The sequence below is a fragment of the Nicotiana tabacum genome, chromosome 16, assembly GCF_000715075.1.
Source record: "Nicotiana tabacum cultivar K326 chromosome 16, ASM71507v2, whole genome shotgun sequence".
NCBI classification, from domain to species: domain Eukaryota; kingdom Viridiplantae; phylum Streptophyta; class Magnoliopsida; order Solanales; family Solanaceae; genus Nicotiana; species Nicotiana tabacum.
The window spans coordinates 69,055,105-69,078,809 of NC_134095.1; positions in this window are offsets into that span (position 1 = coordinate 69,055,105).

Genomic DNA, 23,705 nt, shown 5'->3' on the forward strand with positions numbered 1-23,705 from the left:
TAAAAGTAAACTTAGGAAGTGCGTCTCCTATGGGGTAAAAGTAAACTTAGGAAGTGCGTCTCCTATGGGGTAAAAGTAAACTTAGGAAGTGCGTCTCCTATGGGGTAAAAGTAAACTTAGGAAGTGCGTCTCCTATGGGCAAAACGAAACTTAGGAAGTGCGTCTCCTATGGGTAAAATGGACATAGGAAGTGCATCTCCTACTGGTAAAACTAAACTTAAGAAGTGCGTCTCCTATTGGTAAAATAAACTTAGGAAGTGCGTCTCCTATTTGGTAAAATGAACTTAGGAAGTGCGTCTCCTATTGGTAAAATAAACTTAGGAAGTGCGTCTCCTACTGGTAAAACTAAACTTAGGAAGTGCGTCTCCTATTGGTAAAATAAACTTAGGAAGTGCGTCTCCTATGGGTAAAATGAACTTAGGAAGTGCGTCTCCTACTGGTAAAATAAACTTAGGAAGTGCGTCTCCTATTGGTAAAATAAACTTAGGAAGTGCGTCTCCTATGGGTACAAATAATTTAGGAAGTGCGTCTCCTATGCATGAAATCTTAATTTAGGAAGTGCGTCTCCTATGGGGTAAAAGTAAACTTAGGAAGTGCGTCTCCTATGGGGTAAAAGTAAACTTAGGAAGTGCGTCTCCTATGGGCAAAACGAAACTTAGGAAGTGCGTCTCCTATGGGTAAAATGGACATAGGAAGTGCATCTCCTACTGGTAAAACTAAACTTAAGAAGTGCGTCTCCTATTGGTAAAATAAACTTAGGAAGTGCGTCTCCTATTTGGTAAAATGAACTTAGGAAGTGCGTCTCCTATTGGTAAAATAAACTTAGGAAGTGCGTCTCCTATTGGTAAAACTAAACTTAGGAAGTGTGTCTCCTATGGGTAAAATAAACTTAGGAAGTGCGTCTCCTATTGGTAAAACTAAGCTTAGGAAGTGCGTCTCCTATTGGTAAAACTAAACTTAGGAAGGGCGTCTCCTATTGGTAAAACTAACTTAGGAAGTGCGTCTCCTATTGGTAAAACTAAACTTATGAAGTGCGTCTCCTATGGGTGAAATTTTAATGATTTTAAACTAGGAAGTGCGTCTCTTATTAATGAAATCTTAACTTAGGAAGTGCGTCTCCTATGCGTGAACCATTTCCTTATTCCTGAATTATTTACTTACATGTGTTGTCTTCCCTCGAAACTGCTAGGGATAACACTGCTGGGAATTATTTACTTACCTGCTGGGGATGATACTGCTGGGGGAATCTTCTTTCCTCCCCCCTTCTTTTCAAAACTACTTCCTTCAAAACTTTTATTTTCTCTCAACATTGCGGGAGATAAAAATGTTATCAACTAGAGATAACTCTGTTGAGGATAACACTGCTAGGGGGTTTTCATTCCTTCAAAATTGGTGCTCCACTCTTTTGAAGCCTGTTGGGAGCGACACTGGCCCTTTGCCTTTCCGAACACAAGTTTCAATCTTTTTGTTCGGTCTGCTGGGGATACAGCTTCCTTTATTAAAACTTGGGGATAACACTGGTTCAAAGATCAGCTCCCTTGAGACTGGTGTTATCTTTCTTATTCCCCAAATGGGTACCTGCCTTCAAGAAAATTTTCACAATGAGAAAATTTTCTGCCCCGGTTTGATGATCTTCTTTATGGCCTGTCTTTCTGCCATCAATAACATTCATTTTCCCTGTTTCAAATCAAAGAAATTTTTGGTAGTTTAAAAACATGGTGAGCGGTCATGCCACTCCTACTGGGGATGGTTTCCTCTTTCTTCTTTCCCCGCTTTGTGTTCTATTATGCTATCAAAACTTGCTGGGGATGATATTAATTGCTGACACTGGCCCATCCCTTTTATCAATCTCATATTGATGGGGATACCCTTCTTGACACGGGCTTTGCGCCTGTTCCTTGCTGCCTATACCACTCGGATGTACTAGTTGATGGCCTATTTTGAAGTCATTTCCCACAGGTTCTGACCAAACAGACTCTAGTAGGGAATTTTTCTATGAAAGGAGAAAGATAAAAAGGAACAGAATAAAAGACAAAGGAAAAAGATGACTCTTTAACAAAAGAAACTATAAATAAAAATCTATCAAACGCATATACCGACTCTAATGGTCATGACATGCATATGTGGCCTATCCTCCGCCGTCAATCGCCTTTCAAGACCTTCCCTTGACGATTCCCCATCTGATTCCCAATCTTATTCGACTTGTAGTGACCGAAGGGTTTTCACTATCAAGCCTCTCTCATTTTGGTTTTTCTCTCAGCTTTCATCGCCTTATGGTGCCTGTGAAGGTTTTCACCGATAAGACTCTCTCATTTGTAACACTTTCCAGCTGGGGATTTGGAGTGTTGCCGGTATGACTCTTTCTGCTGGGGATTAGAGTCATTTCTGCTGTGGAACAGAATGTTATGTTCACCGGTAAGATTCTCATTTGTCTGACTTGGCATCTTTTGAAGACTGATCAGAAGGTCTTTCTTTAGACCGTAATGTGGGTTTTGAATAGGCTAGAAAGAAAGGGTATTTAAGGCTCAAAAACAAAATAAATTTGGGGTTTAAAATTACAACCTTCAGAATCATATTTGTTTACAACAAACGCAACCCTTGCCCCAGTTTCTTGCTTGGGGATTATTTATTTATAGATATATTTTTTTAATTTTTTAACACCATGCACACTATGCACACTATGCACCCTATGACCGAGCCGTGAAGCGCCTACGTATCCTCTTTGAGGAATCAGGTCAAACGTAGTTCCCAATTCCTCTATTTTCTTCTGACTTTCTTTTGTTTTTTGTTATCATTTTTTCTCTTCTTTTTTTTTTCTTTTTTTTTGTTGATTTTTTTTTTCTTTACCTTCCAGGCTTGTATTTCCTAGTCGTTGCTATTGATTCCGAACGAGGGGTATGAAGGAAAATAAATAAGGCTCAAAAGGGGTAACGAAGGATAAAGTGTTTAGGTAGCAGAACAAAATGTCTTCGTCATTCCAGTCTTCAAAACATGCCAAGTGCAAACAACACAATTGAACATATATTTATAGTCTCTTCCGATGGTGCTGGACTTGACAATTATGTTAAACACTTGCTTTTTCATTTGTCATTTCTAAAGCACTGTCGGGCGACACTCTCACTCTCATGCACGACCCTCATGCCAATTTGGCGAATCTTGCATTTAACGGTTTTCTTTATGTTTTACTTGCCCCAGTTCCACATGACTCGGGCTTCAAATAATCTCAAACCGTTCTTATTTCCTTTAAATGCTTCGATCACCTTCCCAGGATTTTATGATTTACTTTTAAGATTAGGCCCAAACTGTGTGCGCATGTCATGTCACGAGAATCGGTGCTGAACAAAAATAATAAAAGGACTAAACAAAAAGATGACTGGAAACAATAAAAGACCGGCTTTTATATTAGACTACCGGCGAAATGGTTTGACTAATAAAACAAACAAAACAACCATAATAAAATCCTAACACAGCCTGGACAAATTTAAACAAACCGCTATGACAAAACGGAAAGATAAGACAGTTTGACACAAGACAATATTCGGATTACAACCCTAAGAATAATCCGGACAACAGAAATGACAACAAAATAAGCCATCACAAGCTTCTCTCTTGCTAACCAAGGAACGGAGCGTCCTCCCACTTTATCAAAATTGGCATCTTAGCCACTGAGCTTCGCATCAATACTGTCAAGACCATTATCAGCTTTAATATCATCAACCTCCGTCAACAAGTCCCCAATAGGATTCGAGTGCTTCTGTTATCATGCCCGATTCCCGCAGAGTGTGTATCATGAGGTGCAAGTAAAGGATTCTGCGCGATATTCTGGGTGTCGTTGTCCCGCTTACCACAAACCAACCACCTTCTTTTTTTGTGATTCAAAACAACAGGTTAAAATGAACTTAGCCGGTCCTCATTATTAACAACATCTTTTCCTCTTTTTTTCATTTTCTTTTTTCATTTTTTTTCTTCCTTTTCCTTTCTTTTTTTTCGATTTTTTTCTTCTTTTTTTTTTTCATTTTTTTCATCATTTTTTCATTTGTTTATTGTGGTCGAATCTTTATGGAGATTGCCTACGTATCATGACCCCGCATGAATCAGACCTTGCGTAGTTCGGACAATAAAAAATAAACAATACTAATCATTTGTTTTTCAATTTTCATATTAAAATAAACTGAAAAATCAAACAACCCACATATTCTAATTAAAGATTTATAACCTCAAAACAAAAAGGCCAGCTTCCTTTCCCCGTTTGACAAATGCAACCAAACGACTATTTTTGCAAATGTGGCCCCTTCCAAATCTCACATGAATTTTGAGGCCGGGGAGGATTATTTTGACACTTTACAAACTTGTCCGTTCTTTTACCAAAATAGCCTTTCGACAACTGAAAGATACTATAAGGCTATTTCGGCAAGAATGGTTTAAGACACTACCGAAGCTGGCTCGGCTTATTTTTTACTAAAATTCAAATGGTATTCACCTGACCGCTGACTCTTTGTTATTTTTTTCAAATTATAATAAAAACCGGGTGTTTCAAACACGGCCCTTCAGCGCCTCGGGGACGAAGATTTTTTAAGGCTGTGTGGGTCAACTGGACCAAAAATCCTAAACATGACCCAAAAGGTGGTTGTTTATGCAAAGTCAGCCTTCCGGCGTCCCTTTCGGGAACATTCGGCTATGTCTTGATAAAACAGCGTCACCCGACTTCTTTATGACTCTTTTTATCATTTTTCAAATTAGAAAACTCAATATTGCAAACACGGCCTTTCAACGCCTCGGGGACGAAGATTTTTAAGGCTGTGTGGGTCAACCAAACCAAATTTTTTTAAAAAATGACCCAAAGGTGGCTGTTTATGCAAAGTCAGCCTTCCGGCGTCCCTTTCGGGAACATTCGGCTATGTCTTGATAAAACAGCGTCACCCGACTTCTTTATGACAAAATTAAAATTTGACATATTTTTTTTTGGCTATTTTTTAGCAAAAGGGGAGGTTGGACACCGCCCGACTTATTTATGACAAAATTAAAATTTTGACACGATTTTTATTTATTTATTGGTTTTTGACTATTTTAGCAAAAAAGGGGAGGTTGGACCCGATGAGGGTTGCCTACGTATCTCACATCCGGTGAGAATCAAACTCGCGTAGTTCGGGCAAATAAACTATTTTTGAGAAGACCCTTTTCCATTTTCTATTTTTTTCCGCAACAAACAAACAAACTATTATTTTTCATTCATAACAAACAAACAAACTAACGTAAAACACAAAACATTCCTTCTTTTTCTTTCTTTTTTTTCAAAATTTCGACAGAGTTTCGACACTACTTGGACATTGGTTTTTTTTTTTCTAAAAATAAGTAGTTATATATCTACACTGTTATTTTCTCCTCTTTTTCACGATTTTCTAATTTGTGGAAAATGATGACAACATATAAAATATTTTTTTTTGAATTTTCAATGCTCCCTTTTTATTTATTATTATTTTTGTTATTATTTTCAAAAATAGGGCATGTGGGAGCATAGGGAATTCCAAGACTTCTTGGATTCCACAAATGTTCCCCATGTACTTAATTAACATAATATCATGCTTATCTAAAAAATCGTGCAACTCTCTTATTTAACGTGATCAGCATGATAAAGAGTGCCATTTGTCCTCAACTATCATTGGTCCGCCCAAGTGAACCCTTGAATAAATACAACATGTAGCACATAGGATGCCTTAAGATGGTCTATTACTTTCAGGTTGCTTGTCCTAGACGGACCCAACCCCTGTGTTGAGTCCCCTAAGTCAAATGCACATGATGCAAATAAACGTTCCTACTAGGGATCCGGCATGAAGCTGAGTTATTCTAGGTTCAAAACCTGGGTATGTGTTCTAGACAGTGTACCCGAGCGGACAACTGGAGTTGAGGAAGGAGCTCGTTTCCGGGAACCAAAAGGCCAGCCGGCTTAGAAACTTTCCGAGCCTCTTTTATTTAGGGTATGACACGAACAGAATAGGGAGTCTTAACAAGTAAGCACATCCCCGGAGGTAAGAAGAGAAGGTTTCGGCACAGTTTATATGTACAGTTCAAATAATATCAAAGCAGTAAAAGCAGCATTTAGCAGATTAGGCTCAAACATGTAAAAATCAGATAAATCCAAATATAACAATTTATATATGCTCGAATTTCGAACCCTGAACCAGTGGTTCTGGGTCTACGTCCCCAGCGGAGTCGCCAGAGCTGTCACACCTCCTTCTTCCGCCCCCGCGAGGGGCGTGGGAGTTTTTTCCAATTGAAGGACAATCGAAACGGGATTTATTTGTTTATTTCAGAGTCGCCACTTGGGAGATTTAGGGTGTCCCAAGTCACCAATTTTAATCCCGAATCGAGGAAAAGAATGACTCCATATTACAGTCTGCGCATTAGAAATCCGGATAAGGAATTCTATTAACCCGGGAGAAGGTGTCAGGCATTCCCGAGTTCCGTGGTTCTAGCACGGTTGCTCAACTGTCATATTCGGCTTGATTATCTGATTTTATACAAGTATGAACTTAGGTGCAAATTTTAACTCTTGACCGCTTTTATTATCATATTTTACGAGAATTGCAATGTCGTGAAAACATATCTCGAACCACGTTACATCAATGCACCTGTGGTTGTTGACATATCTCGACTTGGTTGAGATTTGGATTTGGGTCACATAAATGTGCACCCGAGTTAAGGAAAATAAATTATTAAAGGCGCGCCTGAAGCAACTAGCGTATTGTTATTTTGGGGAAGGCCGTAAAATTCGCTAAACGGCCTGTCCCAAATTCTAAGTATTTTAATATATACATTTAGAGGGCCCCGCAGCTTGTGGATTTTTTGTTTGTCGAGGCTCGTCTCATTCATTATTTTTAAAAAAGGGAATTTGCAACGTCATGGAAATGCATCTCAGACCACGCCACAATCAATATACCTGTGATTAGAGACACATTTCGATTCTGTTGAGATTTGAATTTGGGTCTCATAAATCTGCACCCGAGTTTAAGGAGATAACATTATTAAATACGCGCCTAAAGCGACTAGCGTATCATTATTTTGGGTAGGGCCGTGAAATTTGCTAAACGGCCCGTCCCGGAATCTAAGTATTTAATACATATATTTTGTGAGGGCTCCCGCAAATTATATTTTTATTTGGCGAGGCTCGTCTCATTTTTATTATTTAAGGGCAAACTTAAGACAACTACGATTTTCTACTAATGAAGTCATCCGAGGTTAAACAAATATGGAACAACAATTCTAATAGGTAATAATATCCATGGTAAAATGAAAAGCAATTCAACAAAGACGACACACAAACAGTCCATAGGAAATCCATATCATTTTCATTCCTATTTAAGCAAATATCACAAGTTTAGAAATGTTTACGCACCTGTTTAAAGCAAGAACAACAACCAAACTGGACCGCCAACTATCGGAAACCTCTCCAACGACGGAACCTCGATGTCAAGCTCAAAGATATCAGACCAGAAGCCACGAGCACAACCCAAACGACGACCTCAGACGGACTGTGCGACGACAGTGAAGAAATAGCAGTAACTGGGCTGATTGGATAGAGACCTGGGGGCTGGTGTTATGGTGTTCGAAGGAGAAGAACATGAAGCAACAGCAGCAGCAACAACTGCTGTTCGACGGGGCTCCGGTGGTCGTGGGCCTGGTTGATTGGTTGTTGACTGGAAAGTGACGGAGAGGTTTGGAGGCGATGAAACAAAGCTGGTCGTTTGGTAGCTTGGCGTCGCTGGAAGGGTCGTTTGGTGGTGGCGTTTGGATGTGAGAGAGTGAAGCAGCAATGGTGGACTGCTTGTGGTCGTTCGGCCTGTGTGTGGAGCTGACGAGCTGGGCAGTGACGACGAGGGCGGGGGCTGCTGACGGGCCTGTTTGGTGGTGGCGTTTGGATGTGAGGGAGTGGGGTCTCTCTAGTTCAGCTGGTGAGGAAGACGATGGCGAAACAGCAGTGGTCGTCGGAGCAGGTGGTCGACGGACGGGAAGCTGGAGTTCCGACGAGGGGGGGTTGACGAGTCTGTTAGGGTTTTTTCTAGGGTTTTTCCTTGCTTTCTTTAGGAAGAAGAAGATGAAGCCAAAAATGTTTTCCTCCAAAAATCCAGTCCAAGTCCTCCCCTATAGCCTTGTCCGTGTTTTTGTATATGTGCAAAGAAACATGGACCTCACGTGTGTAGGGGTCCAATATTTGTGCCCCCCATGCGCGGTGGGGTTCCCCGTGTGTGGTGTTCCGTCCGTGTTCCCCACGCGTGTCCCCCCATGTGTGGTGGGCTCGGATTATTACGGGCTAGGTCCGAAAATTAGGCCTAAAAACGGGTAGTTTGAACCCAAATATTATTCTTTGGCTAGACCCGAGAATAAGAACACGACGTTGTTCAATTAATCCTATGTAAGTAAAATAACTAGCAAAATAAGACTGACATTTAAAACAAGACTATTTTTTAATATTTTTTCAAGATTAAAATAGCTACAAAACATTAATAAAACTATTTTTGTAATTTTCGTTTTTCATATAAAGATAAAATATAAAGTAATATTTTTGTATTTTTTCAAAATTAAAATGACTACAAAACATTAATAGAACTATATTTTTTTTGGTAATTTTTGAAATTATATAAAGCACAAAAATAAGGTACAATTTTTTGTATTTTTTCAAGTTTATGAGAAATACATAAACTAAAATTTATATATATATTTTTTGTAATTTTTCTTTTGCGACGAAATAAAGTAAAATAGTCAAAATAGCTATATTAGACCCAATTTAATTATTCACGCTAAAAATGTGAAAATTCTCGGGGAGGGTCAAAAATCACACGTCTACACACGCGCTGAAGATTTGAAGGCACTATTTATATGGTGTGTCGTGTGAGGTGTTCACGGATCACAAGAGTTTGCAATACTTGTTAAAGCAGATAGAGCTAAATTTGAGGCAAAGGAGGTAATTGGAGCTATTGAAAGACTATGATATCACCATCTTATGTCACACCTCCTTTTTTTCGAAAGGAAATGTAAGGGAGTTTTCTAATTGAAGTGACAATAATCGAAACGGGATTATCTATATTCAAATTCAGAGTCACCACGTGGGATAATATATGGTGTCCCAAGTCACCGGCTTAAAATCCCGAATCGACTCTGTTTTAAAGTTTACAAAACTAGAAAACTGGGTAAGTAATTTTGTTAACCCGGAAGATGGTGTTAGGCATTCCCGGGGTTCCGTGGTTTTAGCATGGTCGCTTTAATCGTATACCTGGATTATTAAATGTTTTAATTACATTTTTAGAACCTATGTGGATTTTCACCTCTCTTAATCATTTGATTATGAAATTACCTTGAAACGAATCATGCGTACATGTACTCATTTTGGTTGGCGCATCAAGAATCATGTCACACGTACGTGTCTACAATTCCTAACACTTAATTTATTCAAGAAAAGGTTTGGTCAAAGTTGCGCAAACGCATACCCCGATTTAATTTTGAGATCGTAATTATGTCACGCGAACGTGTACACAATTACGACAATAGATTAAAAGTGTGCCTAAAAGTATACCAGCGGTGTTCAAATTTTGAACAAAATAGCATCAGAAATTGCAATGTTCCCTCGCCCATATTTTGAAACCTTATGTCAATTTGAATATCAATAAGCTCATTTCCAGCCCAATTTCTTTTAATTGTCTAATAATATTCAAACCCCGGCCCCAAATCAATTCATGGTTAATCCACTAAACATTTTTGTTTTTTTAAGCAATCAGACATTAATAAACATTTAATATACCAGTGCAACATAAAATAGCCATATGCACAAAACTGGGTAAACTGGAATCAAGCAGAACTTCATTCTCTATCAAATCACACAAGGAAGAACATTAAAATTAATTAAGCACAGGGTTTAGAAATGGACCTCAGAAACAAAATCTGAAATGTCAAAACCACAGACAAGATCTCTACTGGAATGTCTCACCGGAAACCTCACCAGATTCTGACCGAAATATGAATGAAAAAAATGAACCAGACGACTAGAATGTCGAACAAACCTAAATCAAAGCTACTATTCAATCGATTTTAAGAATGAAATCGTCGCATCCCTCTTACTCCCATTCTCCCACTGTCGCTGCCCTCCATTTTTGCATGTGTGCGTGTTTTTAGTGGGGGTGCTGCTGCTAGCTTTGTGTTTTGGAGTTGGGGGTGAATCGTCGGAGATGGCAACTGCGAGAGGTGAATGGATGGAGTCTGGTGGCTCTTAGGTGTTGTGGAGTTAGGATTAGGGTGGGTGTGATGACGGGGGAAGGCTGGCATTTAGGGCTGGTGCAGCTAGGAGGGATGTTAACAGATTCTTGGAGACGAAGATGGGGTCAGGCTCCTGGTTGGGAGATGGCAGCACTGCTTAGGGGTGTTCTCTAGGGTTTTGTTCTTAGGTTAGAGATTGAGAGTCCCCTCTTTTGTGTGTTAGCTGCTAGGGTTTTAGTTAGGTGCTGAAGGGGTAGGGGTATGAGCTTAGGAATTATGGGCTAGGTCCGAATTGGGCCAAATTTTGGCCAAAATCTTAATTGTTTTTCTACAAATAATGTAAAATCTATACTATAAAATACATAACTAACTCTACTTAATTAAAATAAATAATATTATATTGTGAAACTATTTTTTGGTATTTTTCAAGATCATATAAAAATAAAAATAGGTAAAAATAGTATTAATGCATTAAGTACTAATTAACCTTAAATTAAGTATACTTGAAACTATTTTTTGTGTTTTATATTTTTTAAATACTAAATAACAATAAAAATAGTATATTATATTTTTAGAAAAATTCAAATAACTCAAATAAATAATACAATATATGCAAAACTGCTAATATAGCTTGAAGAAGTGGCGGGTCAAAAATTACATGTCTACAGCTGCCCCTATTTACTGGAAACACGAAGAGTTTTCAGACAAAGAACGACGAGACAGGTTTTTTGACCCGACCCTTATTTAGAGAGACCAAAAACCAAAATAAAGGAGAATGTGACCGAGCCCTGGTATCTGAGGAGCCTACATATCCTTGGCTATAAAGGAATCAGACCACGTGTAGTTCAGAAGTAGGAACAGTGATAGGGTATACAGAGGTGGAGAGTCGAGTGAAGTGCCGTCGAGATTCCGGTCCGCGGTTCCTGTCATTACATCAAAATAAAAGGAAAAATTACAGCAAAAATAAAAGAAAAAGACAAGATCCTATCTACTTCTTGCCTTGAATCTTCTTTGAATCTCCACTTGCTCCCTGAACATGAAACTAAAAATTCACCCCATTCTTCTAGTGGGCATCCTGCTGACTTGAATTTGAAGAAAACCGGAGGTTGACCCTATTCTTCAGCCGGACATCCTGCTGCTTGCACTTGAAATAATCTTGAACTTGGAGTAGATTTGAGCTTGAAAACCTTGTTCCTTAGGCGGCTCATGCTACTTCTGATTTGAATTAAAAATTGCCTCTATTTGTCTAGGCGAGAACCTACTATCTTTGATTGAATCTTGAAACCTGAAAGTTGACTCTATTCTTCAGGCGGACTCCTGCTGTCTTTGACTTGAATCTTGAAAACTGAAAGTTGACCCTGTTCTTCAGGCGGGCTCCTGATGCCTCTGACTTGAACTTGAAAACTGAAAGTTAACCCTACTCTTTAGGCAGGATCCTCCTGCTTGATTTTGACTTGAACTTGAAAACTGAAAGTTGACTCTATTCTTCAAGCGGGCTCCTGATTCCTCTCTGACTTGAAATTGTAAACTGAAAGTTGACCTTGTTCTTTAGGCAGGATTTTCCTGATGCTTCTCTAACTTGAAATTGAAAACTGAACATGTTCTTCAGGCGGGCTTCTGATGCTTCCCTGACTTGAACTTGTAAACTGAAAGTTGACCCTGTTGTTCAGGCAGGATCCGGACTCTTCTTTAACTTGCACTTGAAATCAATTTCTGAAATATTGACCCATGTTCTCCAGGTGGGATCCTCTTGCTTGATTTTGAACGAAGTTGAAAGTTAACCCCGTTCTTCAGGCGGGTTCTTGGTGCTTGTTTGACTTGGACCTAAAACCGATTTCTGAAATATTGCTCCTCGTTCTCCAGGTGGGTGCCTGCAATCAAAACCAACAAAACAAACAATTTTTTTTCCCCCAGTTTGCACTAGGAAGATTTGAGAGTTGTTAGCAAAATTGTAAATCACTATGCTATTGATGAATGATGCAATGATGGGGGTAAAACTAAAAACTCGACTAGGATGTGGGTCTCCTGTGAGATCGAGCTTAAGGATAACTATAGAACTCAAGAAAACTAGAGATTGAAAACTTAAGCAAATTAACAACTAACCCTATTTTCTAGGTGGGACCCCTAAACTTTAGGAGAAACTAAATATTGAAATCTTAAGGAAACTAACAACTGACCCTATTCTCCAGGTGGGACCCTTAAACTCAAGGAAAACTAAAGACTAACCACTTAAGAAAATTAAAAGTGACCATATTCTCCAGACGGGCTCCTGAACTTAAGAAAATATAAAGATTAACAACTTATGAAAAATAAAATTGACCCTATTCTCCAGACGGAACCCCTGAATTAAGGAAAACTAAGACTAACAACTTAAGGGAACTAAAAACTGACCATATTCTTCAGGAAGGATCCCTAAACTCAAGGAAAACTAAAGACTAACCAGTTAAGAAAATTAAAAATGACCCTATTCTCCAGGCGGGACTCCTGAACTTAAGGAATGCTAAAGATTAATAATTTAAGGAAACTAAAACTAAGCGGGACCCCTTAACTTAAAGAAAACTAAAAACTCTTCTAACTAGGGAGAATGCCTAGGAGGTAATGGTCATCTCAACTAGGGGAACACCTAGCAAGTAAAAACCTTCTCAAACAACCTTTGTGCTTACCAGATTTGGGCACTGCAGTTGAAAAATTCAAGCTTCCAAGCTTTGATTTGGACAAAGTCTTCGTCACTAATTCAAACAAAGAAAAATTGTGAGTATAAACATGGTGGTTGGTTTGTGGCCTTGACTTTGAGGGAGATTGCTCCTTCACTTGCATGCTAACTTTGATTTCAACTTGAAATACCTTGCTTGTTTATTGACTAACCACTTTCTCTATCAACCCTTATCAATGAAAACACCTCTGATCTGTTCAAACCCGAAATCCCTCTATCTGGTTCATTGTGTTAATGAATTGACATATAACACACCTTTGTATTTCACATGAATCCCAAAGCACGTCAGTTGTCACCAACACAATGCAAATACTACTCTTTCGTGACTTAAGCTACTTTGATGTACTAGCTAGACTGTGCTCTCTGCAATTGGAAAGCTGGTAGCAAATTTTGAAGTCATTTCTCACTTGTTTTGATAGAACAGACTCAAGATGAGGACTTAAACAAATCAAGATGAACATAGTAAGGAGACGATGGAAAGAAATGATATCTAATTGGAAAATCACCAAGTAGAAACTTATCAGATGTGGATACCAACTCTAATGATCGTGACATGCACTTTTGGATTAAGTGGCATAATCTGTCAAGCAAGTCTAATATTCAACTCTTGTTGTACCTCTTTGCCGTGAGACTGGGCTTCAATGCTTCGATTATCCTATCTGATTCACGATCCTTATTCGACTTGTAGTGCTCGAAGGGTTTTCACCATCAAACCTCTCTCATTTTGTTTTTTCTCTCAACTCATCGTCGCCTTATGGTGCCTGTGAAGGTTTTCACCAATAAGACACTCACATTTTGTTCTTTTCTTCTTATTTCCTCTGATTCTGCTGATGACAATGCATTAACCATGGTAAAAATATCATATGCTCTTGGCATGTCTAAACTCAGCTCTCTCAAAGATTATCTGGGAGGTCTTTTTTGGACAGTAATGTAGCTTTTGGATAGGGTTAGAAAGAAAGGATATCATAAAGTGTTACACACCGTAAGTTTAACCACCTTGATACCGTTACATAAATAATTGATATGGTATTTTGAGTGGAATATTTTTGTAAAGAAAAAAAAAGTGTGGTTTGAAAAATATGATTTTATATTTTTATTAATATTACTACTTTCGCATCTTTTTTTAAAATTATACTCATAATATCAGAAAGTTTATGAGATTTTCTTTATTGTCAAGATATAAATATTTTCTCACAAAAAAAAGAAGGTTATCTTTTTACCATTTTAAGAATTAAGCTTATGAAAATTTTACTCTTTATATGAGATTAGAAAAATATAAGTTGAGAAAAAATATATATTTTTACATGGATATTTTAAGAAAATAATAGTGTATGTATTAATTTTATAAGGTACCATATGACCATGATAGTAGGATGTATAAAGTATATTAAAAATAAATAAAACTTTAAGTAATTTGAGATAATTTTTAATTATGTAAGTAATTGGTTAATTACCCGATAGCGAGATATTACCTAATTAAATTAATTCATTGATTGTTGGATAAAATTAGAATTCCACGTGGCAACAAGCCACATATTAAAAGAATGACTCAGTCATTCTTGGTTAAGTGGCAACTTAGTACATTAATACAAGGCACGTCACTTTCAAGAATTTCAAAAAAAAGCAACGAATCCACTCTCTCAATTCATTCTATTCTTAGTCTTCCTTACTCTTTCTGAGTACCCTTCATTTTTTAGGAATTAGGGGTCTTATAGAATATCCATAGAGATCTTTAATCCCCTGTACGTATATTATAAAGAATGGATGCACCTAGAGGAACAGAAGCAGCATCCACATCAATTGCAGATAATGGTACATCACAGACATGATTTTCTTGCAAAATTTCTACAATTTCTACAAACGCTACAACGTAATTTCTTCAACCAACGAAATTTTCCGGCACATTAGCAACATGACATTTTGTGATTGTAAGGGAGTACGGTGCAACCTTTTCAAAGAATCTCATACAGAATTTTTCCTAGTTCAGATGTGTTAAGGCTATCCTATGTTTTTTTTTGGCATAATCTATACGTCAGAAACGAAACGAGTAAATGCAAAATGTCCATAAATGACTCTATTCATAAAAATGCTAGAAATACCTATATTCTTGATTTCCCATATGTCATATTATTCTATTATCTGTTCATGGGTCTCAGAAAAATGCGTAAGTTGAAAAATACTCATTGGCTTCATGCCAAAGTTTTTTTTGGAAGGAACGAAATGTATTGTTATGAGTTCAACAAAAACGCAAGTGATTAACTGAAAGACTGGGAACTGATTTCCATGTTAGAATTCAGAGAGAATAAACTATTTCACGCTGTAGACATCTCATAGTTAGTGTCTCAATGGAAGTAGTACTTACCTATAATTTTACAAGCTCGTAAAACAGTATGTTCGTAAATCGTAACTGACACGATCTATAAATTATGTAATGATGAAGACTAACATTCAGTGGGCTTTTGCAATATAAATCTTAGTATTAAAAAAGAACTTTTTCTGATTTTGCTCCATGGCTATTATTTAAAGGCATATAGTGTGAACAAAAATACAAGAGTTTAACTTCTATGCATTCGATCAGGTCACATAAAAAAATAAACATGTTGAATTAGAGTTATAGAGTAAAATTGCACACTATCAGTGAGGTTTGTGACATGGATATTAATCTTAAAGGCATATAGTGTGAACAAAAATACAAGAGTTTAACTTCTATGCATTCGATCAGGTCACATAATAAAATAAACATGTTGAATTAGAGTTATAGAGTAAAATTGCACACTATCAGTGAGGTTTGTGATATGGATATTAATCAGATGCATAATGGTCTTATGACACTCCGAAAGATTTTATTGATGTAATTCTCATGCATTGCATTCAATTACATTAACCCATGACCAGATGATGTTATATACGCGTATATATATATATATATGTATATGGGATATGGGAAAATGTTACAGCATTATATACGCACCACCACCTGATCAGTTGGTATATGTTGATGATTTGCCCACAGTAGCCGAGATGATATGATGGGATGCGTTTAGATGCCTGATGATGTTATGAAACATGTACCTATGCACGACATGATATTCATACGCATATGCATGATAGTATAATTATTTCATGAATTACATAATTATCCAGAATTACAGGCTGAGTCATTTACTCCATATTTCATCCATGTCTGTTATGTACTTATTTATGTGCCTTACATACTCGGTACATTTTTCGTACTAACGTCCCTTTTGCCTGGGGACGCTGCGTTTCATGTCCGCAGGTCCCGATAGACAGATGGAGAGCCCTCCAAGTAGGCTATCAGCTCAGCGGAAGGTGTTGGTGCGCTTCATTTGCTTCGGAGTTGCTTCTTTGGTAGGTATGATTTAGACGTGTATTGTTCTTTATGAACAATATTTATTCTTTGAGGCTTGTAGACAGATGTCATGTATGTAAAAGATTGTATGGCCTTGTCGGCCTATGTTCACTATACCATTGGTTATTTTAATCTTATAGGTCGTATGTCTTATGCATAAGTTAGTACCACATGCTGTATTATCTATGATAGTATGAAACAACATCTGAATTCAATTAACACCTACAGATATTTTTATCACGACCCAAACCGATGGGCCGTGATAAAAGTGGTATCAGAGCAGTTCTGTCCTAGGGAGTCTACAAGCCGTGTCTAGTAGAGTCTTGTTTATGGGTGTGTCGTGCACCACACTTATAAGCAGGAGGATACAAGGCATTTAGGACTGTCACTCTTTCTCCTTATCCTAGATCGTGTGGTAGAGCTTATTTGTAAGAACTCAATTTCCTAAACTCTATCTTAATTATAATACAACGATGCCTACATCCAGAAAGAAAATTGGTAAGAGATATAGTTGTGGAGGAGTTGAGTCATAGGAACTCGATTTTGTATCATTCTTATACTGGATAAATGTGAAGTTTCCAGCAGAACATGGGTATACTAAGACGGGTAAGCCTTTTGATAAGGAGCCTTAAGGCAGGAATATCTAACCACCTCTATGGTAAAAGGCAATGAAGAGATTCAGAAAATAGATACAAATTTCAACAAGAAAAAAAAAGCAAGACGAATAAGGGTACTAGACGCCAGTTAATGAAAATTGTCGATATTTACAATTCATGCAGAATAATATAAGTTTTTTGAGTTACCTTCAAAAATAATAGAGGTATGTACAATTGGCCGCACCCATCTCATTTATGCCCAGTGGGGGCTAACAGAAGTAGTATAAGAGACGAACGGATATCAGGATCCGGCTGGGGTTAGAGTAGCCCAAAATGATGAATGGATTGTTTGCGTTAGTTGATATTTCCAAAGGATATTACAAAGGTGCTAATAGATCTCCTTGTGAGACACCAAGATGGTGCACTCTAAAATAGTACAACTGGATATGAGTACTACAAGGATAGGCACTAGAAGCCTTGAAGGGATAAATATTACCTCAGTATGGCTCCCGTCCCTAGTAGAGAAAGAATGTTAGACAACTCGAAGGGCTAGTAGATGAAGCAAGAGGAGCTAAAAGCGAAAGAATGTCTTGTTCGAGTTTTTGGAATAAAGTGATAGGCATAAATATTAGCGGGAAAATAAGAAGAGAGTTAATAAAGCAGAATGAGTAAACTGTGGTACATGGATGACAACGGTAGATAAAAAAAGATGACAATATTAAAGAGTCCATACTCAAGAAGGAAAACACGAGATGTGACAGGCCTTGAGACAACAAAAGAGTATAGGCCATAAAGTCATACCCTCATTTCAAGATATAAGTTTGTGACTCCAACGCAACTACCAGAAGGAAATGTTAGACCTCAAAATGATAGAAATCAGTATGGGCTGGTGAATAGGATAAACTAAACATGAATTAGGGACTGAGTGATTGATAATAGTCGGCATCATAAGAATTTCATATTTTGCTACGACAAAAATACAATGAACGACAAAAAAAGATTCACGAGAAATTCAGAGAATAGTCATTCAGGAAGATGCTTCCCTAAAGCGAGCAATGAGAGCAAAGTTTAGCTTAAGGGACTACATGTGCCAATTATACTAAGTGTCACCATCGCGAGTAAGGAATTTGGTTATCCTGGGTACAGAATGATTGCTGCAAGGCAAGTAAGGGTCATCGATGATGTAAAGACGCCAAAGATAAAGAGGTAATGCATCTATAGGTAGATCCTCGTGGCTTCAACTCTTAGTACTCCCCTATAGGGGGAATATGGAGTGATGTACCATGAAATCGGAATTAGGTGGTTCTAGTAATCATGGAATGATATAATAATAATGTAGTAAAAACGAAAAAGGAATGGGATTACACTTATTCAGCACCTACGTAAATGCTACGATTCTCAAACATTAAGCAAGCACGGCGCCAAGGAGAGGAAGTAAGGATTCTGGCCTGTGATGTTATTGATAAATAAAGAGCCAGCGCATGATGTAAGATAAGACAAAGAAAATAACCCAAGAAAGATTACGCAGAATATTGATATGGGAATGGACCAACGAGCAGTTAGAAGTTGATTCAGGAAGAGTCTAGTTATAGCTAGGAAAAGTTGATTCAGGAAGATTTAGGGGTTTCAGTCTCGCAGATATGACATCGGAACCCTTGGAAAATATTTGGATTAGAGTTTGGGTAGTAAAAGGTATTGTATGAGTGTTACTAAAATAAAAGAGAAAGCCATTGGGAAGATAATCAAAATATTAGTTCAGGAGAAACCCTACATGCACAAGGGTATAGAGGTAAGAAACTACGGATAATTATAGGCAAGGAAGGACATCAAAAGGTTTCGTAATAAGCTCACAGCTTTAGAAGAGTCAAGGGTTCTCCCTAAGTACTACAACGAAAGACTATCTGACGAAATAAGGAAGAAGGCTTCAACCTATGCTGGGTGACCTAAGGAGGAAATGGTCTTATAATAACAGTCTCACAACAACATTGTATACACTCCATAAGAAAATGACACCTACTGCGGCTAATAAACGGGAAGTAAAATTAGAAATGATATTTAAGATCATATGAGTTGTATGGAATTCCAATATGCATGGGCACCAAGATAAGCTAGGTATGCATGCAAGAAGGGCCAAAAAGACCAGGAAAAGTAATTTCTTACGTTTGAAGAAAGCTGAGAAGGAACAAAAAGAATTACATGATTCATGATCTAGAGTTAGTTACGTTATGAATGCATTTAAGAGTTTGGAGTTTTATACATGCAGCATATACAGCCGTAGAGGATTCCGGTATAAGTTAAAATAAAGAATTGAGCCCAGGTCATAGACGAAGGATTGAATTATTAAAGGATTGTATCATGGATATTCCTCAGCGACCATGAAAGGCTAAACGTAATAACTAATACCATGACCCATAGATCGGGAGATGGCTTAAGCCTACATAAAGGTTGATCAGAAGAAGGAGGAAACTAAAAAGATACATCAACGAAGTAAATCAGGAATCTGATTATTGGACCCAAAAAAATTATAGAAATCATGATTGAGAATATTACAGGATTACTCTTAATATCATAGGTACCAGAGGGATAGTACAACAACAATATTCTATAACAGCTCTATGATAAAGCAAGTTAGAAAAATACCAGCCTCATAAGAATTCAGTATGGAGCTCCCACCGGATTGTATAGGCAACAAAGGTGCAAGTATTATAATAGAGCTTCAAGTTATGGACATGAATTATACCTATGTGGAAGTGAGGTCATGAAAGAGATACAAGATGTGATGCAAGATTTTAAGGTAAGTAAGATACAGGTGAAAAAGATACGAGATACTCAAGTACAAAAGGTTGTGCATAGTTGATACTTTGGATAATCGATACTTCAGATATAGTTTGGGTTTAGTTTAGTTTACGGAGGAGACGCTAGTGAAATCATTTGTAAATCTCTAAGAGTTAACATTCGAGGACGAATGTTCTAAAGGGAGAAGGATGTTACACCCCGTAAGTTTAACCACCTTGATACCATTATATATATAATTGATAAGGTATTTTGAGTGGAACGTTTTTGTAGTGAAAAAAAAGTGTGGTTTGAAAAATATAATTTTATATTTTTATTAATATTACTAATTTCGAATATTTGTTTTAAAATTATACTCATAATATGAGAAAGTTTATGAGATTTTCTGTATTGTAAAGATATAAAATATTTTCTCACAAGAAAAGAAGGTTATCTTTTTACCATTTTAAGAATTAAGCGTAAGAAAATTTTACTCTTTATATGAGATTAGAAAATTATAAGTTGAGAAAAAATATTTACATGGATATTTTAAGGAAATAATAGTGTATGTATTAATTTTATAAGGTCTATATGACCATGATAGTAGGATGTATAAAGTATATTAAAAATAAGTAGAATTTTAAGTAATTTGAGATAATTTTTAATTATGTGGGTAATTGGTCAATTACCGAGTAGCGGGATATTACCTAATTAAATTAATTGATTGATTGTTGGATAAAATTAGGATTCCACGTGGCAACAAGCCGCATATTAAAAGAATTACTCTTAGTCATTCTTGGTTAAGTGGCAACTTAGTACATGTAACGACCTGGCCGGTTGTTTTAAGAATTAACGTCCCGATCCCCTATTAACTATTTTCCCCGTGTTTGTTTCTGCTATTGTGAGTTGCCGGGAGCATTTGTTTGGAGTTTCGGAGCGTTTTGGGATACTTAGTCCCTAAATGAGAGTTTAAGTTGTAGAATTTGGACCGTGGTCGGAGCAATATGAAGACGACCTCGGAATGGAATTCTGTTGGTTCCGTTAGCTCCGTTGGGTGATTTCGAGCTTAGAGCGTGTTCGGATTGTGTTTTTGAGGTTCGTAGCTTATTTAGGCTTGAATGTTTAAAGTTGAATTTTTAAAGTTTCTTGTTCGATGGTGAGATTTTGATATTGGAGTCGGAATGGAATTCCAGAAGTTGGAGTAGCTCCTTTGTATTGAATGTGACGTGTGTACAAAATTTCAGGTTATTCGGACGAGGTTTAATAGACGTTTTGATAAAAAATATAATTTGAGAGTTTTTGGAGTTCTTAGGCTTGAATCCGATGTTAAATTGGTGTTTTGATGTTGTTGTGAGCGTTCCAAAGGATGCAACAAGTTCGTATAATGTTTTAGGATTGGTTGGCTGATTTAGTTGAGGTCCCGGAGGCCTTGGGTGAGTTTCAGGTGCTTAACAAAAATTAATTTTGAACTTGGGCAAAAATCTGATTGCTGAACCTGTCATAACCGCACCTGCGTGTGTGGGACCGCAGGTGCGGCACCGTAGAAGCGATTAGGTGACCACAGAAAATGAATTTGATCCAGGCTCTAGAAGCCGTAGGTGCGGAAAGGCAGTCTTATAAGCGGAAATTTTGGTTTAATGAAAAGTCGTAGGTGCGACTTGGTCTACGTAGAAGCGGGACCGCATGTACGGTCTCAGGGCCGCAGATGCGGTTTCACTAGTCAAAAAAGGGGCAGAAATAAGGGTTTAGTCTCAAAACATGGAAAAATTGATATGGGAGCTCGGGATTGGCGATTTTGAGAGAGATTTTTACCTGGGTGGTTTAGGTAAGCAATTCTTACTCGGTTTTAATTAATTTCCACGAATATATGCTTAAATTCATCCTTTGAATTCGAGTTTTGGGTGAAAGTTTGGAGAAAAATAGGGAAAAGTTCTTAGGCCAAATTTTGGGGTTTTGATCTAGAATTTGATGTCGGATTGGAATAAATTTTGCATAAATGAACTCTTGAGAGTATGAGGATTCTAAATTTATAAATTTTACCCGACTCAGAGATGTGGGCCCGGGACGGTTTGGTCATTTTTTCTAATTTCGCGTATTAGCTTAGAATTAATTAGTGGAATCAGGTACTTGAATTTATATTTACATTATGCAATTGATTTGAATAGATTTGGGCCATTTGGAGTCGAGTACTCGTGGCAAGAACGTGGTTTTGGGTTGATTTTTGAGCTGGTTCGAGGTAAGTGGCTTGCTGTCACGACCCTAAACGCGGACTTGGTCGTGATGGTGCCTCTCGTGAAGACAAGGCCAGCCGACACTTTCCATTTCAGTATTTAACAATTTAACAGTAAGAAACAGCCTAAAGCATGATAAAATAATCCAAGGTTTAGGCAGATAATAGTATAATATGCGGAATACAACCAAACTCAGCCCGATACCGAGGTGTCACTAGTCATGAGCGTCTAAACAATTCGAAATACTCATAGGAAACTACAAGGTTTAATACAGAAACTAAGAACATGAAGAAATAAGATAGGGAAGAGCTCTGGGCTGTGAACGCCGATAGCTACCTAGAGACTCCTCGGATCCGCCTGAGTTGGAACTGATCAGCACTCGGGAGCGGGACCAAATGCACCTGAATCTGCACACTGGGTGCAGGGAGTAAAGTGAGTACTCTAAATCAGTGATTAATAATCATAAATAAGGACTGAAAGCAGGAAATCACGTAAAGCACATCTGCAGATTATAATGAAGCAGTAAAACCAGTGAAAGATAAGTGAAAGTCATTTAACTCATATTAAATTTCACGAAAACCTTTTTCAACAATTTAAGCAGGTAAATGACAGGCAATCAAGGAAAATAAACATATAAAGGTTCGCCCCTCGGGCACAGTATCAATAAATCCGCCCCTCGGGCAATATCTCAGAACAATACCAGCCCCTCAGGCTATATCTCACATCACAATGGGTACCCGCGCTCACTGGGGGTGTGCAGACTCCTAGAGGGGCCCTTACGGCCCAGGCGCAATATCAAGCCATCTCGTGTCATCATCACTAGGCCCTCAGCCTCATCGTGGCGTACTTATCTCAGGCCCTCGACCTCATAATCAATATAATATGTTTCCTCACAACATAGGCCCTCGGCCTTACCCATTCAAAATCCTCACAAGCCACTCGGGCAATAGTAAAACATGATTCTCAGCCTAAAATATTATTTAAAAGATCATTTAAGTGTTAAAACAGAGTAAACATGGCTGAGTACAAAAGCAGTGAAATATAACATGACTGAGTTCAAGTATGAAGTCAAAATAGTGAGGATCCCACAACCTCATTCAAACTTGTTCCAATCTTCGGAACGCTCAAAACAACATCAAAACACCAAATTCGCATCGGATTCAAGCCTAAGAATTCCAAAATCTTCTAAATTACACTTTTGATTAAAAACCCAACCAAACCACGTCCGAATGACCTAAAATTTTGCATACACATCCCAAATGACACAACAGAACAACTGCAACTCTCGGAATTCCATTCCAACTCCTATATCAAAATCTCAACTATCAACCGGAAATCGCCAAAAATCCACTTTCGCCAATTCAAGCCTAAATCTACTCCGCACCTCCAAAACTCATTCCGATCATGCTCCTAAGTCCCAAATCACCTCTTGAAGCTAACCGAACCATCGGAACTCACCTCCGAGCTCTATACCACATAAGTCAACATCCAGTTGACTTTTCCAACCTAAAACTCACTCCAAAGAGACTAAGTGTCTCAAACCTTACCAAAATCATTCTGGATTCTATCCGACCAAATTGAGATTTTCTGATTGTAAGGGAGTACGGTGCAACCTTTTACATGAATCCCATACAGATTTTTCCCTACTCCAGGTATGTTAAGACTATCCTTTCTTTCTTTTGGCATGATCTATACGACACAAACGAAACGAGTAAATGCGAAATTTTCATAAATAACTCTATTCATAGAAATGCAGGAGATGCCCATATTTTTAATTC